The 19,077-nt window shown below is 34.8% G+C and overlaps 1 protein-coding gene across 1 annotated transcript in view; it reads right to left on the bottom strand.

Moving 5' to 3' along the window:
- Positions 1-19,077, bottom strand: part of LOC140432810 (uncharacterized) — a 153,281-nt gene that overhangs the window by 52,181 nt on the left and 82,023 nt on the right. The gene's annotated exons all lie outside the window — the stretch shown is intronic.

Genomic DNA, 19,077 nt, shown 5'->3' with positions numbered 1-19,077 from the left:
GGCAACACTGGTATTGACGTACGAATCTTATTATTTTGAGGTTATGTTAGTTTGTTTTGTTTCCAAGAACGTGCCGGTCTGCAGAAAATCAGTGATTTGAAGATATACACCTAACAAAAACTTAATTCGTTGGTGTTTGTGAGATTTTATAGTCACCGTTTTTGATAGTTGTAAAAATGGATATAAGATTTATTTGTGTAAGTAGCTCAATTTGTCAATTACTTCTGAATAACTATTACATCTAAGTGGCTAAAGTAACAATTATGCTCTAATAGAAAGGTCATTTTCCCTCTGTGAATATTTGACAACCCTTGAAAAAAAGCGATCTTTTACAATATTTTGTTTTTATTCATCGCGTTGCCATATGGCAACGCTAGTATCTACAGGCATCTTGTTTTTTCAGGCGGGGTTTCTCTCTACAAGAAGCTTTGAACATGGTTTACGAAGATGACGTCAACGTTAGAAATATTGGAGACCTCACTGATGAAGATTCTGGCGAGGAGGATGGGGGAGGATTCATCGACAATCTGTCTAGAAAACAGCTGGAAGCAAATGTTGAGGTGCAAATGTATGGCGAAGAAGCAGACAAGGATGATGACGACATCGAAAAAGATGAAGTTCAAGCGATGGATATTTCCCAGGAAAGCAGCGGAAGTTTCATCCCACAAACTACCTCTCAAGTGAAGAAAATTGAATACGAGTCCCTAAATTGGATAACGGGTGATTTGGTCGACAATGCCGCTAGTTTCCCAGAATATAGCTACGAACTATTCAATACGTTGACACCTGTCGAGATGTTCGAATTATTTTTCAACGAGGATATAATTAGTTACATTCTCAACCAATGCACGAGTTATGCACTACAGAAGAACTTTCCCGACCCCAAAATTTCCGCAGGAGAAATGAGGTGTTTCTTTGCCATTTTAATTCTATCGGGGTATAATTGGCTCCCGGGAAAAAAATTTTACTGGGATACGAAAGGCGATATGGGTAATGCAATGGTCATGAACGCTATGCGAAGAGATCGATTCCTTACAATTTGGCGTTTTTTCCACCTTGCAAATAATGAAGCCATCGATGAAAGGGACAAATATTACAAGATCAGACCCTTAGCTGACTATTTACAGAAAAAATATAAAGAATATTACGTCCCTGAAGGCGAATTAAATTACGACGAATCTATGGTGAAATACTTTGGACGCCACTCATGTAAACAGTTCATAAAAGAAAAGCCGAATCGTTTCGGATACAAAGTTTGGTGCCTCAACACTAAAAGTGGGTATCTTGTAAGCTTCAACATGTACCAAGGAACCGATCCCAAAGCAAATAATCATTAGTATAAAGTTTTTGGAGCATGTGCGGCTCCATTCGTCACAATGCTCGATGAACTGCCCAATGATAAATCAAGATTACCCTACAAATTTTTATGCGACAATTTATTTACGAGCCTCCACCTTTTGAAACATATAAAGGATCGTGGCTATAGCCTTACCGGAATAATACGGGAAAATCGCATTCCCAAAAACTGCCCTATAGAATCGAAAGCTAATATGCAGAAACGCAAAAGGGGTGATGTAGAGTCGATTCTCGAGAGAGAAACTGGTATTATAGTTGTAAGATGGTTGGATAACAGCGTCGTAAGTGTAGCGTCAACATGTTATGGGGTGGAACGACAATCGCTCGTGAAAAGATATTCACAAGCTGAAAAGAAAATCATCCAGGTTCAAAGTCCATGCCTGATTGGTAAATATAATAATGCAATGGGGGGCACCGACCTAATGGACGAAAATATAAACCGCTTTAGAATAGGAATGAGGGCAAAAAAATGGTACTGAGCTTGATTACCTGGATGCTAGATGCGACTATACAAAATGCGTGGGTGCTACATAAAAAATCCGGCAACAAGTTGACACAGTTAGAGTTTAGGCGTGAAATTATGCAAGCCTATCTGACCAAATACGGAGTGCCTGCAAAACAAGGTGGCCGACCGTCTAGTTCACTCTCAAGTCGTTCCTTTCATAGAGTATCTGATGATATTAGATACGATGGAGTTGGGCATTTACTGGAACTAGTACCAAATAAAAAGAAAATTAGGTGTGCAGGTGAAGAATGCAGGTCGATCATGAGAACAAGATGCGCCAAATGTGAAGTAGGTTTGTGCACAAAGTGTAATGTTAAATTTCATACACAGCTAATTATCTCTTAATTTCATAGAATATTTTTTACTTTTATTTCATTCGGTTAATGTAGCCATAGGAACCTAGCGTTGCCATTTGGCAACAGGCAATATTTTTAGGTTTTAATATATTTAATAATTATTTTTGTCTTTTTCTAAGTGAGTTTTGTCCATTTATAAGAGTTATTTGTATTATTTATGTAAAATAAAGATTTTCGAAAACTTCGTCCTTCATGGGTTAAGAAGTACATGAAAAAATATTAAAATAAAACTAATATACTATGACAAGAAATTGGTGAGGATGATTCATAAACGTAACATTATATACTAATTGTAGGAGGTGCAAATCAAATACGCCGTTTACTAATAATAAAATCGAAATAATATTGGTTTACAATATTTTGATGGCTTTTCGTACATTTTAATGGGTAATAGGTGGTCTTTTAAAGATAGAAAGCTGTAACAACGTATTAACACCATAAAAAAGGACAGAGAAGACGTAGCATCACAGCATTCTTACTTTTGTATCAAGAGAGAGGTTGTGACTCTTGAAGAAGGCCCTCATCCGATTGAAGGTGGATCTAGCTTTTTCGATGCGTGCTCTAATCTCCTGGTTGTTGGTCCATTCTTCAATTATTATGGTGCCCAGGTAGCTGTAGGGCGTCAATCTTTCTACAGGAGATTGGTTGGCGTAGAGTTGACTTTCTGTTATAATTTGCTTGCTAATTATCATAAGATTTGTCTTCTTAACGTTTATATTAAGTCCCTTTTGTTGATTGTAATACGTGATTTTGTTCGTAAGAACTTGTAGGTCTTCTAAGTTGTCCGCAAATACTATGGTGTCATCTGCATATCTGATGTTGTTTAGCCGGTGACCATTTAGTAGAATACCTTTTCCAGTTTCGTGCAAAGTTTCGATAAATATTCTTTTAGAGTACAGATTAAAGATTCTTCTTCTTCTTAACGTGCCTCATCCCTAAGGACATTGTCGATCATCATGGTACATTTGGCTATATCTGCAGCCGTTCTGAAAAGTTCTATTGACGTTTTCCCACTCCATTGTCTCAGATTCTTCAGCCAGGACGTGCGTCTTCTCCCCGGTCCTCTTTTGCCTTCCACCTTCCCTTGTATAACCAGCCGCATCAATTCGTGTTTCTCTTTTCTTAGTATGTGACCAAAGTAGCTCATTTTTTATTTCTGTATAGTGTTGATTATTTCTGTATCTCTTTTCATTCTTCGTAGCGTTTCAGCATTTATGTGTTGTGTCCAAGATATTTTCCACATTCTTCGATAACACCACATTTTAAAGATAATGAATTAAAGATTAGAGGAGACAAAATACAGCCTTGCCTCACTCCATTCATAATTTTCACACACTCAGTGTGTTCACCTTCAACTCTGAGATTTGCTGTCTGATTCCAGTAAATATTTCTAATTATTTTCAGATCTTGGTTGATAATTCCTGTTTCTTTTAGTATTTGCAACATCTTGGCGTGCTGTACTCGATCAAACGCTTTCTCGTAATCAACCAGACATGCGTATACGTCGCAGTTTATGTCTCTGCATCTCTGGAATAAGACTTGTACTGAGAACAAAGCCTCCCTAGTACCAACAGCATTTGCGAATCTGAACTGGTGGGGGGAAATTTGACTTTCACACAGCTTGTAGATTCTCTTATGAATTATCTTTAGGAGCAATTTTAGGAGATTGCTCATGAGGCTTATAGTACGGTTATCTTCGCAATTTTTTGCTCCTGATTTTTTTGGAAGTTCAGTAAATCCAGATTTCAGCCATTCTGTTATTCCGGTATTTCTCCGGAGTTGTATATGTTGTTGAATATCTTTGCGAATATTGCTATTGATTCGTTGTCAATTAGTTTGAGTAGTTCTGCTTGTATATTATCAGGGCCTGCCGCTTTGCCATCCTTTAACTGTGTTATTGCGGAATAAACTTCCAGCTGTAATATTCAAGGTCCATCATTTACCTCTTCTTCTAGCTTAAAGGTATTACCTTTTTATCAGAATTAGTTATATTTCCTTTCTTCCTTCGTCTTAGTCCCTCTGCGAGTTCTTTAACTTTCCTATGTACATTGTGACTATCATACTTTGACTGCAGAGTCTCAATTTTCGCATCTTTCGCCTGCTTCTTTTTCTTTCGCCTTTCTGATTTTCGTTCTTATTAATATATTTATGGTTTTATATTTGTCTGGGTCATTTTTGGCTTCTCTTCTCTCGTCTATTAGTTTCAGGATCTCATCTGTCATCCATGATTTTTTCTTCATTAATCTATCTGTCTTTAAGTGTTTATCCTTTACATTTTGCACTATTTCTGTAATATGTTTGATCTTTTTTCCTTTGTTCGATTCGTCTCTAATTGCAGTCACTTGCTCGTTAAACGTGGCTTGGACTCTCATCCTTGTATTAAGGTCTTTCAGCATGCGTAGATCGTATAATTGTGTTTTCCTTTCGTCCACTGTTTTGAGTTTGAGAAATACTTCCACTAGTGGAACGTGGTCTGTCTCTCAGTCTGCTCCAGATTAAGTCTTGACAGATGTAAAGCTGTTTCGGAATTTTTTATTTACTAAAATGTAGTCTATTTGATTTCTATTAATTCTCCCAAGTCTGTCGTGAGGAGATTTTCACGTGTACAACTTGCGAGGTGGTAATTGGAAAAATGTGTTGGCGACAACTAGTTCTGAGTCTTCTGTGAATTTTTCTAGGAGGTCTCCTCTCTAGTTTCTAACATCAAGTCCAATGTAGAGAGTCTTACCTCCAGCTCCAATCGTGGCATTAAAATCGCTCATAATAATGAGAACTTTTTGTAGAGGAATTTTCTGTATGATACTGTTGATGTTCTGATAGAACTCAATTGTTTCTTCCTCCCCTTTGTCTGCAGTGGAAGTATAGACTTAGATGATGTTTATATTAATAGGGTTGTCTTTTACTTGTAGTAACATCACTCTCTCTGGAGAAGGCGATATAATTTCGAATTGTACGAGAAGTATAAAAAAATAGTAAATGGTAGAGATGTAATATCCTTCATAAAAATAGGTAGGCTTAGATGGGCTGGACATCTGTCAAGAGCAAATGAAAATTACCCACCCAGACGAACTCTATTATCGGTCCCAGTGGGAAATAGGAGTAGAGGCAGACCACGACTGAGATGGAGGGACGGTGTGGACGAGGACGCAAGGAAAATCGGCGGGGCAAATTGGCAACGGTTGGCGATGAACAGAAACGACTGGCGAAATAGACTGGGGAAGGTCAAGGCTCAACTAGAGCTGTAGCACCACTGATGATGATGATGAACATCACTCTCTCTGATATTGGTGTAAAGTTAGTAACGCATTTGGCAACCTTGGGTGATATGATTATTCCGACTCCATATTCATGAGATCTATTACTTTTTCCCGAGTAATACACTTTGTGATCCTCTATTTGTATTTCTCCAGAATCTGGCCATCTCATTTCTGCTATTCCCATGATTTCAATATGCATTCTCTTCATCTCCTGTATTGCATTGTGGATTTTTCCTGCTTTGTATAAAGTTTTTTGTATACAAGTCTACCTTGAAAAACTGCAAGAATTGATAAAGTGCAATCACGTAAAAGAGTAAAAGTTACCAAAAGATGTAATGTTTGTCCAAAAAAATAGGGCAAAAGGACTTTTGTAATCTTATATACTAAAACGCTAAGCCCTTTTCAAGCCCTTTTCTTGTCCACCACTTTACGCAAAAACCATATTAGATAATTAAAATATTTTTTCGGAATATTATTAGTATTACGTATGAGATTGTCAAGATATACTTTTGGTACAAAAATTCACTTCCGGTTTTGAGATGACCGGAAGCTAAAATTTACTTTAAGTTTTAGACCCCACAATGTATATATGGATCGAAAGGTCTCGTCGAGACGAATCTAAATATGTACTTCCGGTTGCGATGCGACACCAGAAGTGACCCGAAACGCGCATAAAACGTCAAGATAGAGCAAATCTGACACCGGATTCCTAATCAGCATGCAAAATTAACTGCTAAATGATAACATTGTAACAAAAAACATTGTTTTCGACGAAATATTTCGTGATATTTAATACACTTTTTACTTGCATTAATATTGATGAATGTAATGTATATTCTTGCTTATATTGTTTGTATTGATCTCTTAATTTTTCTCGCAAAATAAAAATTTCATTTAAAAAACTCGATGTCGAGTTGGTCCGCTAGTTATTGCTATTTAGCTAAATATAAGTAAAATGTATTCTGTATGTTACAGTTTTTCCAAAAATTCATTTATTTTTACTAGGTCTTTGATCTTTGTTTATAAACGAGAAAAAATAAGTGTGAGGTTTTTATATGCTGTAAAATGAGACTGTTGGAATATTCAGTTTGCAATTTATTTTTAAACACTAGTTCCTTTTGACTTAAGCTCGTTATATGTTGAAATATAAATCATAATATAAATTTTATAAAAATATGATATTTTTATTTAAATTTTTTATTTAATCTGGGATATCTCATACCCCACCACACTGGTTTTTCCATGTTAATCTACTATACTGGCGCCGGGTTAAGAAAAAAAGAACAATTGGATATCACTTTGTTTTGGTAGTGGTCCAGCATCTAAATGGAACGTTGTTACTTGGTTGTATGATTTATCAGTTCAGGAAATAATTAATTTGTAATATGAAATCAAATTTAAATTAAAACAAGAAAAATACGCGACCAAATTTATATAAATTTAATTAAAATGTGTACTCCAACGTTGAACAATATTTACATGTTTTAAAAATAATTAAACTACAACCGCGTTCTATTTCTGTAAAATCAGAATCCACATTATTTGAAAAATAAACTTCTAAAATTTTTGCATTGTAATCGATACATATCCAACATGTTTGTTCAGCACTTTAAATAAATCGGAAAAATAGAAAGAAAAATAAGAAATGTTATTTTTAGCTTTGGCTTTAAATTGATTTGAATAAAATAGCGGATGTGGGTACAAAAATATTTGTAACGTTGTCTAGTATTGTTTACTTTAGTGCGTTACAAGGAGAACAGACAAATTAGCCTTAAATCACAAAGAAACTAAATCTCTATTAATTCATGACCTATTATTACACAAAAAAGTTTGGTTCTTTAAATCATCAAATAAAGAAAAACGAAACAAGTAATAAGATATGGATAAAGCTCGGATTATACTCGAAATGCATTTTTTGCCTATTTTGCCTATTCTAGGTGGTTTTGCACATTTTGCCTTTTTTAGTAAATCCAACCTATTTGTCTCTTAGATTCTTTCTTTCTACTCCTGCTATTATTTTTTTACTGTATGACTGATGAATTCAACCGTTATTTGATGGAGGTTCATTTTATTCAAGAATAAAACACCAAAAACTTTTGTTTTCTACACTACAAAAATTTGTTAAAATCTTATTTCACAACAGCTGTTTCGACGGAGTCCTTTTCTCGACTGGTATATTTTTACTATGCGCCTATACTTTATAGTCTTTCACCGAATAAGTTGTAGACGGATAGCTGTTTGTCTCAAGTTGGACATTTAGAACTATATTATGTATATTTTAATTTATTAATTTCTATAAATTCTAATAAATATGGCTTAAGGCCTTTATTTTAAAGACAGAGAAATTGAAATTGGTCACTAGAAGAGTGATCATGATCTAGAAGATAAAGGGCATACGAACAATCTGGTTTTCTACTATTAACAGCCCTTTTATATTCTGCTATATGTTAGTGAAAGCTTCTACCAGTTTGACCGATGTAAGTTTTTATACACTACTGTGTAAATGCTGTTTCTTTTGGCTGGCGTTGTTCTGCATATAGGTATTTGATTAACTTATGATTTGCTCTTAAAGCTGGTATTGTTCCTTCTTTTTTTAAGTGTTTGCCCATATTTGTTGATATCTTGCTAAACAAAAGACCTATTTAAAAGCTTTCTTATGCAGTTTTTAATGTAAAACTTTATTTATTGTTTGTAAGTTCTAGTTCTACCATAGTTGTCTGCTGCTATTGGCTTAATGATATTCAATTCGATATCGAAGTTATGATATGGCAATTTCTGTTAATCTGTATAATAAGATATGCTAGGCTGTTAGTTTATGTTATGTAGGATACGATAATAAACTGTGTGTCAGTGCGGGTAGGTTTGAGATACACGGAGAACTCATGTTTGTTTTTAAGTCTCATAGTTTTTAAATCTAAAAGATTCATTGGAGCTGGTAAAAGAACTTGCAAGAAGATCGATAACCTATGTAGGCACTATGAAGATAAGCAAATCAATTATAACGCCAGCATTCAATGTAAATAAATGTGGGATCAACTTTTTGTGGGTTAAGTACAAATATATTTTTAACTCTGTTGTCCTTTGTTTAGAAACTCAAAAGATCAGTTATGCTTATATCATCTATGCATTAGAGGGTTAAAACAGATACTAATAAAAATAAACCTGTAATTGTCTGTTATTATACTAACCAAAAGGAAGTGTAGACATTCTGCTCATGCCCATTTAAAAAAAGAATCAGGGGATGACCGTTAGTCATATTTTACACTCTAATTAATTTAAGATGCACTAACAGTTTTATTTTATAATTGTGTTAACGTTAAAATATCACAATGAGAATGATTCACTTACTTCAAAGTTTGGCCATGTTCCGTATAGAACCACATACTAGAAGATACCTAGCAATTCTTAATCTTCTTACATATATAAGGACACTAATACGTGACGAAAATCTGACGAAAGATCTTCAGTCTGACAAAATGTAGACCGGCAAACCATGTTTAATATGCCCGCCTTGGAAAAATGAGGAAAAGATCATATACATGTATAAAATTTATTAATCTTATTTTCTTTGCCTATAATTGTGCTGCAATAAATTGTACTGTTATAAGTTTATAATTATTAATAATTAAATAACAATGTCCGTATTAAACAGCGTAAGCCACAAGAGCGAAGCGAGTTCCACTAGAGTGCTGATCCGATCGAAACTCCACCGGGCCTCTGGGTGTTGACTAGAGGCCAACCGTCCGGAGTTCCGCCAGAGTGTTAATCTGATAATATTTTTATTGGCTTCAGGGCACTGACTGAAGGCCAACCGCCCTTGCTAGAGTGTTAATCTAGTGGCAGTTTCTTATCCGGTCGTGGATTATTGATCTGAGATAGACCTATTCTTTTTTGTGCCTAAGTGTTGATTAGTCACTTTCCGTTCTTTACCGGACCAAGTGTTGATCGGCATGTTACATCTCTATTTCTCTGAAACGTCCTTTCTTTCGTCGCTGTTGTAATTGTTGTTTCAATTTTATGACATTAGCTGTCTTTTATTGTTCGCAGATATTAAACATTGGGTTGACGAGCCATGCTGTCACCGTAAGATTAGCGTTTGAATATTATTATCTCGAATATAATTTTATTTTGTTATCTATTTGTTCCAAACATATTTTTATTTTAATTAAACCTGAGTTCTACTGAGTCTGCTGTCTAAAAGAGCTTTTTGTTACAAATTGGCTTTCGAGAAGAAGTAAAGCGCCACAAATTGGCGCCCGAGCAAAAACAGAAATGTCCAGCAACAACAGGCACAGACTCAGTAGCAGGTGCCACGATAGGTACGTCGTAGATATACCGCCTGTCCAAAGAGAAATTACAGCACTAGAACCGAAAATGAAACTAATCCCGATAAGACCCGAATAGAAACCGAATCCTAAAAAGAATATAAACCGAATGAGACCCGAATAGGAACGGTATAACAGTAGACCAGTTATTGCGACAATAGTTTGCTAAATAGTGCAAAAATACTGGTCTGGCTCCGTTGAAATAGCATGCTATGATAGAAACTATAAGTAAGTGCCTTGAGTGTAAGATGCAGCCAGCAGGAAGATTTGACTATCCACTATAAAAAAGTCTTGGCACAATGTACCGATTGAGTTGGTGGGACCATGCCCAAAATCTACAGAGGGAAGCATTTTTTGACAGTCATTTAAGAGCAGTTTATATACTAGTCTATCACCTAACCGACAAAGACCATACCGTTGATGAGTGCATGCCATTGTAGGCTCCACGCTACAAAAACAATATATGCTACTTTTTTATATATACTACTCGAAATTCGACTACGTTTATCAAAATGCTACGTCTGGTCGACTCTTCTATATGCAGTTGGAACGTGGACCCTAAAAACATCAACCGTAAATAAATTGGAGGCCTTTGAAATGTGGATCTACCGGATAATGCTCAAAATTTCATGGACATCGCATACCTTAAACGAAGAAGTGCTGCATAGAATAGGCAAGGAAAGAGAACTTTTTAACACAGTAAAAGTTAGAAAAACATCATACCTAGGCCACATACTGAGAAATAATAAGTACCAATATGCCCAACTTATAGTGAAAGGAAAAATCTAGGAAAAGAGAGGCGTAGAAAGGAAAAGGCTATTGTGGCTCAGAAACATCCGACAATGGACAGGGCTAAATTTTGAACAGCTAATAGGAACAGCTGAAGATAGAGAAGATTTTAAAATTGTAGTAGCCAACCTCCATTGAGGAGAGGGCACTTTAAGAAGAAGCTACTTTTTTTCCCAAAGAGAAGGGGATGCAAAGATGTTTATTGCCACGTACTGTCAGCGCTCCATACACACGCATCCCACTATAAGTTCTTCTTCCATCGGGGCGTGCTAGAGGAGATGGAAAGCCGTCGACTGTATAAAACAGCGTACGCCACAAGAGAGAACCGAGTTCCTTTGGATTACTGGTCTGGTGGGAATTCCAGGAGGGTTTGCTAAAGACCAACCGTCCGTAGTTTTATCTAAGTGTTGATCTGATAACAATTCCACTGACCGTACGGTATTGACTAATGGCCAACCGCTTCTGCTAGAGTGTTGATCTAGTGGCAAGTTCGTACCTGGTCTTGGAGTATTGATAAGAGAGAGAACTATTTTTCCCGTAGTTAAGTGTTGATTAGTTACTTTACGCTTCTCGCTGGACCGAATGTTGTTCAGCGCGTTTCATTTATATTCCTCTCACCCGTTTCTCCTTTCTTCGCTGCGTGTAACTATATTAATACATCGTAATTGTAGTTTCAATTTTGACATTTAATAATGACATTAGTTGTATTTTATTTTTCGCAGGTATTAAACAGTGTGTCTCTGAGCCGTGCTGTCGGCGTCTAATTGGCGTTTAACCCAGATATTACTAACGTCCTATTAGAAGGCAGTGTAAATTATGCGTAATTTAGGTTAGTACAGCTACCAACTGATAGATGGCTCTAGATGGAGTGTTTTCAAGAGCCAGCATTCGACAAGTTTTAACCATTTTAGTGCGCGCACATGCTGTAATTGTGAGGTTATCTGTGTAAATTGCCAGGTTTTGGACTACAAAATGGATGCTTATAATTGGAGGTAAGTCTAGAATTAAAAAACTGTTATTTTACGGCATTGGCATGTGGATTATTGTATAATAGGGACTTATGTACGTATATTCTTGGCTCGAATAGTCGTCACGTTGTTTCAAAGGCTAGCCGCTTGGGATTTCATTTTGTTGTTTTAAAAGGACGGTAGTAATTAGTACTATCAACGTGCGTATTGTTTCAGGAGGCCTCTCAAATTGCATGAGCTATTAGAAGAGCTTGATTCTGATGGAATCCCAGTCCCTCCAGATGGTTTGGTCATATTTCCCCCAGAAAATGCCAATGATGATGTCACCGATTGCGACTCCGGCGATGAAGAACTAACTACAATAAATAATTTACCGGGTAGTCAGTTGAGAAACGATGTAGAACTTGTTTTTGACAACGCGACTGAATTACCACAAGATTCTGTGAATTAGCCAGCCTACCAGAAGAAGATTCGGATGATGACAATATACCATTGGCTTTGTTTCTTTCCAAGGAAAAGCTGCCCCATCAATTAGAGAAGAGAATATCTGCACACTGGATTCAAGGAGACTTGTATCAACACCCTGATTGTACTTACTGGAAAACTTAATTTGGACCGAAAATGACTCAGTCGCCGATGGAAATTTTTAATTTGTTTTTTGATGATGACGTCATCAATTTGGTTAGGTACCGAATACACTAACATCTACGCAGGACAAAGAAATCTTTTGAACGACATTACTCAAAATGAGATTCGATGTTTTATAGGCGTTCGTGTATTGAGTGCTTATGTGGTTGTGCCGAAAAGATACATGTACTGGGAAAATCGTGACGATTCGCACAACGCAATGGTGGTAGCTGCTATATCTAGGGATAGATTTTCCCACATAATGAAAGTTTTGCATGTTTGCAATAACTTGTCATTAGATAAATTTGATAGATTTGCCAAGATGCGACCCCTGTTCGACGTAATAAACAAAAAATTTATACAATTTTCCCCTTTAGAACAACATCACAGCATAGATGAGGCAATGGTTCCGTATTTTGGTCGCCATCCCACAAAACAATTCATCAGGGGAAAACCAATCCGTTGGGGCTACAAAATGTGGGTAGGAGCCCTTCATCTGGGATACATAGTTTGGTTTTCTCCTTACCAAGGTAATTCCACTACAATACCTGAACAATATAAAGTCCTTGGATTGGGTGCATCAGTAGTTCTATCCTATGCAGACAGATTGAATGAAGTATGGCCTCAAAGGCGATTCCATCTTATTTTTGATAATTATTTTACTTCTATTCATTTACTGCATGAGCTAAAACAAAGAGGCACTGGTACAGGCACTGTAAGGGAAAATCGCACCATGAAATGCCCTTTACTCTGTTCATCTATTATGAAAAAAACTGAACGTGGTAAATACGAGTATCGTCTTGATAAAAATACAGGAATAGTGGTTTGCCGCTGGCATGATAATAATATCGTTTCTATTGCTTCCAATTTTGTACCAGTAATGCCTTGCTTCTCTGTAAAGAGATTTTCACAAGCAGAGAAAAAACATATTCAAGTTCCTCAACCAAATATTGTTAGAATATACAATAACTTCATGGGTGGCGTTGATCGCAGTGACCAGAACATCAGTTTATATCGAGTGTCCATAAGAGGAAAGAAATGGTATTTTCCCCTTTTTGCTCATTGCGTTGATATGGCTATTCAAAATGCGTGGCAGATTCACAAAACTTAAGACGGTAAACTGGATCAACTTGAATTTAGAAGATCTATTGCAACTAATATTTTGGAAACTTTTAAAAAAGAAACAAAACTCGGACCTTCTAAGCGGAATTCGAATTCGGTAGCCAATTCAAGATAGGACGGTAATAACCACTTGGTTCTTTATCAAGAAAAGAAATCGCGATGTGGATATTGTCACAAAAAAGTCCAGTTTTTGTATGAAAAGTGCAAAATACCTTTACATCCAAAATTTTGTTTTAAATCCTTTCATTCTTTGTAAATTTATACTAATAAAATATATATGATATCTGGTACCGTATATTACTACCGTCCTTTTAAAAGAACATGTCAAAACTTGACAGGTATCATCATAAAAAAATATGTGATTGTGTTTTTTGGTTCCATATGCTATAACTTCCATGAAAATTCGAAATTAATTCAAAATGTTAACAATAAAAGTTTCAGTAATATCTGGGTTAATTACTGATATCTCGAACATAATTTTATTTTGTTAACCTGAGTTTTATTAAGTCTGCTGTTTAAAAGAGCTACTTGTCACAACCGATTATAAAAAATTGTTCTGTTTACTTCAGTTTTGTTAATATTTTTTTAAGTATCTCAGTCTTAAAAAAATAATAATAATTTTTTAGGATATTGGTCTTAGTATTTTCTTTTAATAATAAAAAATTAAATTATATTCTAATGTTTTAACTTTTGTTCCAGCTCGAAGGTACTTTTTAATTGAACTGTAATAATATAAGAATACAGTAAATCACAACTAAAATATATTACATATAAGTATTATAAAATAGAAATAGATAAAAAGAGTTTTAAGGTCGTGTGGATTCCACACTAATTGTATTTACTGTGCGACAGTTTATGGTTTGGAAAACATAACAATGCACTTAGAGCGCATCCTAAGAAAACCTACTTCAAATATCCGTAGCCAAACTTACACAATAAAGAACTTGAAAGCTATAACAACAGAGCGCAAAGTGTCTACCAGTCTTTGAAATAACTGGAATTTACGGTGTCGTATTGTTGCCTGGTCTATTATATGCACAATTTCCAATTTTCCTTTAAAAGTCGTCTGTGGAAGTGGAAGTCTCCAGACAGGCACAATATCCAAGAAACGTTTGTAAATAGACCGCACTTCAGTCATACAGGAAGAAATTTCCGGTCCCAAATAAACAGGATTTTCGAAGGAATCTGCCAATCGGTCGTTTATTGCTTATCCAATTCTGATGTTTGCACAACAGACAACTCCGACTATAAAGCCTCAGGGCTCAGAAATGCTATTGCGAAGTCTCTCGCGAAATACACGGGCAAATACTGTAATAACTTTTCGTAAATGTGTTATAACTCAAATGTGGCCTTCGGGTGTTATTTCCACGATTAAAAAATTAGGTACATGTTTACCAAGCTTTTATGCCATTCTATATTAAATCCTACGTAGTGTTAAACAAACTTAGATCTTAATCAATGGGCAAAATTGTTGTTAATTAATATTAAAATTTATATTTTAATATAAAACAAAAAACTATTGTTAAATATAGAGAATATTATTATGTATTTATCATATTATCGCATTAGAGAAAATGTCTAAATATAAAGTTATTTAGATATTCTCTCGATGATGGAGTCGGCGGCGCTAAAGTGAAACCTTATCGTCTACCATTAAAATGATCGTTTAGAGTTCCTTTAGAGTTAGTACACTCTTCAGTGATGTGAGGAATCTTTAGTACTTCTCCGCAATCGCTAAATGGAGATGACTGCTTACTCAATTAAAGCGTTTACTTCAAATTTTCAGAAATTAATAAAATCTTAATAAACTGGAATTTATAATATTTAAGCCAATATTTTTTTTCTAATTTTTATAAATTAGGATATATACAAACAAATATTACTTAATACTCTAGGACCGAAAGGTTATTTTCTTTTTAAAAAATAATGAAAAAACTGACATTGTCAAAAGCTGAAGCAAAATACTATCTTCCTCTTCTTCTTTGTGTGCCGTGCTTGTGATCAAGGGTTGGGCTATCGTCGTGGTAACTAGCTGATGATGTTTCCCGGTCGGCAGCTAGATTAAACAATTCGATTCAGCTAGATTCGATTAAACTCGACCGTTCGATCTGTCCATTTTCTATTACGCAGCCAAGACAGTTGTTTTTTTTTTCAACCAAGCATTTTACTTTGATTGAATGATCAACTAGAGTAAGTAATATTAAGTTCCTTTCACTATACAGATTAAACGAATTTAAAACGGAACATACAATTTAATATATATGTCTGTTTGAACTACATTTGAAATAGTGGACCAATATGAAACTTGGACAAAAATAAATCCATACCCGGTGATAGACATTGTATAAAATATCGTCTCCTTTTAGGACGCACCTATAGCGCCACCCAAAGTCAATGTTGCCAATCGCCGTGTAATAATCCGATTTGCGGATCTTTTTGAGAGTTATATCTTCTTCGCATCTTTAAATAAATCGGATATTTGCCTATATTTTTCATTGTATTTACTAATCTACTACAACAGACTAATAACAAAAATAAACTTAATGGTTTGTAGTTATTTCCTTTCTTTCCTGTAAATATTTTATGGTTAACACCTTATTTGAAAAACATCTAGAGGAATGAGATTGGCAACACCGCTCAAAATATCCATCTGACCGCTTAGATAAAGAAAAGAGGAGCTTGCCTAATAGTCGGAGAGATAGAGCCGAAATTTTGAACTGATCAGTAATAAGACATTTTTCTATTGGAATATATTCATTGTAACTTGGTTAAGACTTTGCCTTACAGGCGGACGCCCCTCTGTGTTGCAGAGAGTGGAGCTATTAGTCTGTAGCTCTCGGGACTATCAAGTGGCTTATGTATGTATTTATATAAATAAAAATATATTGCGAAAATATATGTGCACCCATAACTTCAGAAAAGATAATAATCAAAAACTGATGTAAAGAAGATGACCAATTTTGACAATTTAATGTTAATTTTAATATGTATGGTTTTTTGAAAAAAATCTACTTTTTTAAAATAATTTACATAATTTTTAATATTAAAATTAATTTGTTTTACCAGTTGTATAATAATCATTAATTTGTTCTATTTGGAAATGTATATTTATTTGAAAATGACGTAGAATTTGAAAATATTTTCTATTTTTTAGTATATATATTTAAATACAAGAGTCTTCAACCAATGTATATTTCCTGTTCTTACTTCCGGATCTTAAACTTGGACGTTTACAAAGGAAAACATGGAAAAAATAGCAAAGACCCAGAGAGCTATGGAAAGGCAAATGCTGAACATCAGGCTATCGGACAAAAAAAGAAATACTTGGATCCGCAACAAAACAAAAGTGACCGATGTATTAACGCAGATAGCAAAACTTAAATGGAAGTTCGCTGGACATACCATAAGACAGAAAGACGACAGATGGAATAAGATGATTATACACTGGAGGCCATATAGTTACAAACGGAAAAGAAGAAGGCCACAATTAAATATCTGGGTTTTTTCATAACAAGCGATAATGACACATCCTTCTTCTTAAAGTTCCAACTCCTATCAGAGGTTGGATATCATAACGGCTATGGTCACTTTGTTGGCTGCTGCTCTGAAAAGTTGTAGTGAACTACAGTTAAACCATTCTCTAACGTTCCTCAGCCAGGAGATGCGTCTTCTTCCTATGCTTCTTCTTCCTTGGATCCTTCCTTGCATAATAATTCTCAGCAGCTCATATTTTTCTCCTCTGGTTATGTGACCCAAATACCTTCTTTTTATGCTGTTGATAATTTCTAACTCCTTATTTAGACGTCGTAGTACCTCAGCAGTGGTAATGCTTTGAACCCACTGACACAAGGAATGACACATCCGAAGAACTAAAACGAAGGGTACTGATAGCGAATAAATGTTATTTTGGACTAAATGAGCAGCTAAGATATTTAAATCAAAAACCGAATTAACAACATAAAGAACACTCAACTTACTAGTACTGCCATTGTGTGAGAAACACGAACCATCTCCAAAACATATGCAAGTCGTCTGCTCTTCTTCGAAAGGATGATACTACTCAGAATAATGGGCTCAATCTGTGAGAATGGTATTTGGAGAAGGCGATATAATTTAGAATTTTAAACGTATAAATAAATAGTTAATGATAGAGATGTAATATCTTTCATAAAAATATGTACGCTTAAATGGGCTGGATCAATTGAAAATTACCTTATCCAGATGAACTCTATAGCGGAACCAGTAAAAAATAAGGGTAGAGGTAGACCAAGACTAAGAGAAAGATCGGCGCAGCAAACTGGTAACTGTTAGCGATAAACAGAAACGACAGGCGAAATATACTGGGGAAGGTAGACTCAACTTGGGGTTTAGCACCACGGATGATGATGATTCTTCATAACTTTAAAAAATTTCCTAGGCTCGCCTAGTAAACCTATTTTTTTTAAATGTGTCTGCAAGCTTAAGCCTTCTTTCATATATAAAAAAAATCGCCTAGTAAACCTATTTTAATTTTTTTTAAATGTGTCTGAAAGCTTAAGCCTTCTTTCATATATAAAAAAATCGACCATTCAAAGTGCTTATTTTGGGCCCAGCATAATTTTAAAAATTTGCAATTTTTTTGCAGGCTCTGGATTGCAAAATAATTATTATGCAAACCTATTACACTGATCCTAACAAAATTTTACACATGTTTCAGTCTTAATACAAAGTTTTTCTAGGCGGATTATGAAGGCTATCAGATTAAGAAATCCAGGATAACTAAATCCAAAGAAAAAATAAAAAAACGTAACCTATTTATTAACCAAAGTTACTGACTTTGATTCTATTACATGTAATTTACTACTTTTATAGAAAAATATATAACAAATATACCAAAAAGTAGACACCTGCTGAAAAAAATAAACTAAAATTTAAAAAAAGTAAAATTTTTAAAAATTTTAGGTAAAAATATTCAGTGTATAATATTGTAACTTAATAATTTAATAAGCTTTAAAAAATATTAACTTCTTCATCTGTTATATTAGAATTACTCGACGTTGCCGATCACCATTGCGAAGCCTTCTCGATCTTCTGCTGCATGGAACAATTATTGTCCTGCATTTTCTGCATAATATAATAATCTTTTATTAAAACATACATTTCCACTTATTTTATTTCATAATAAATATTATTTCTTCACTTTAAAATACAGGGGATTTAAAGATACATTTATAAAGATAATATCCGTGTCTAGCAATCTACTACCGTTTCTAGTGTTCTGGTACTAAAATATATTTTCCGATTCTTATCACGAAGCGTAGTATCAAGTTCGCCTCGTGAGGAATTTATCGTTTTCACTCTCGCATTTCTTACAAAACTTCCGACAAAGAATCGTTGAAAGCATTGTCGTAACTTTTCATTTAAAAATCTCCAGCAGTAGCCTGAAGATAATTTAGCACATACCCCCGAAACGCCTGACGCGGGTGTTAAAATCCCTCCCTCACATTTTGTGCCGGACTAAACTTTTGTTCCTGTTTTCCTTTGAAAAATTATACCTTGGAATGTAATTTAGGGGTTTCTACAACATTTAAAATAAAAAGATTTTGTTAAGTAAGATATCAGCTGTCGCAGATTCATTTCAGTCAATAATACCACAAAAGGTTACGCTTTTTTCGAATGAATTTTGAATTAGTTAGTGTTATAAATTAGTTATGCTCTTTCTTGTTAAAGCACAAGCATTAAATTAAAAAAAATATTAAAAATGGTAGTTACCTTTATTATTCGCCATGGAAA

This window comes from Diabrotica undecimpunctata, chromosome 1, assembly GCF_040954645.1.
Source record: "Diabrotica undecimpunctata isolate CICGRU chromosome 1, icDiaUnde3, whole genome shotgun sequence".
NCBI lineage: Eukaryota > Metazoa > Arthropoda > Insecta > Coleoptera > Chrysomelidae > Diabrotica > Diabrotica undecimpunctata.
This window is presented reverse-complemented; position numbering and strand designations above follow the sequence as displayed.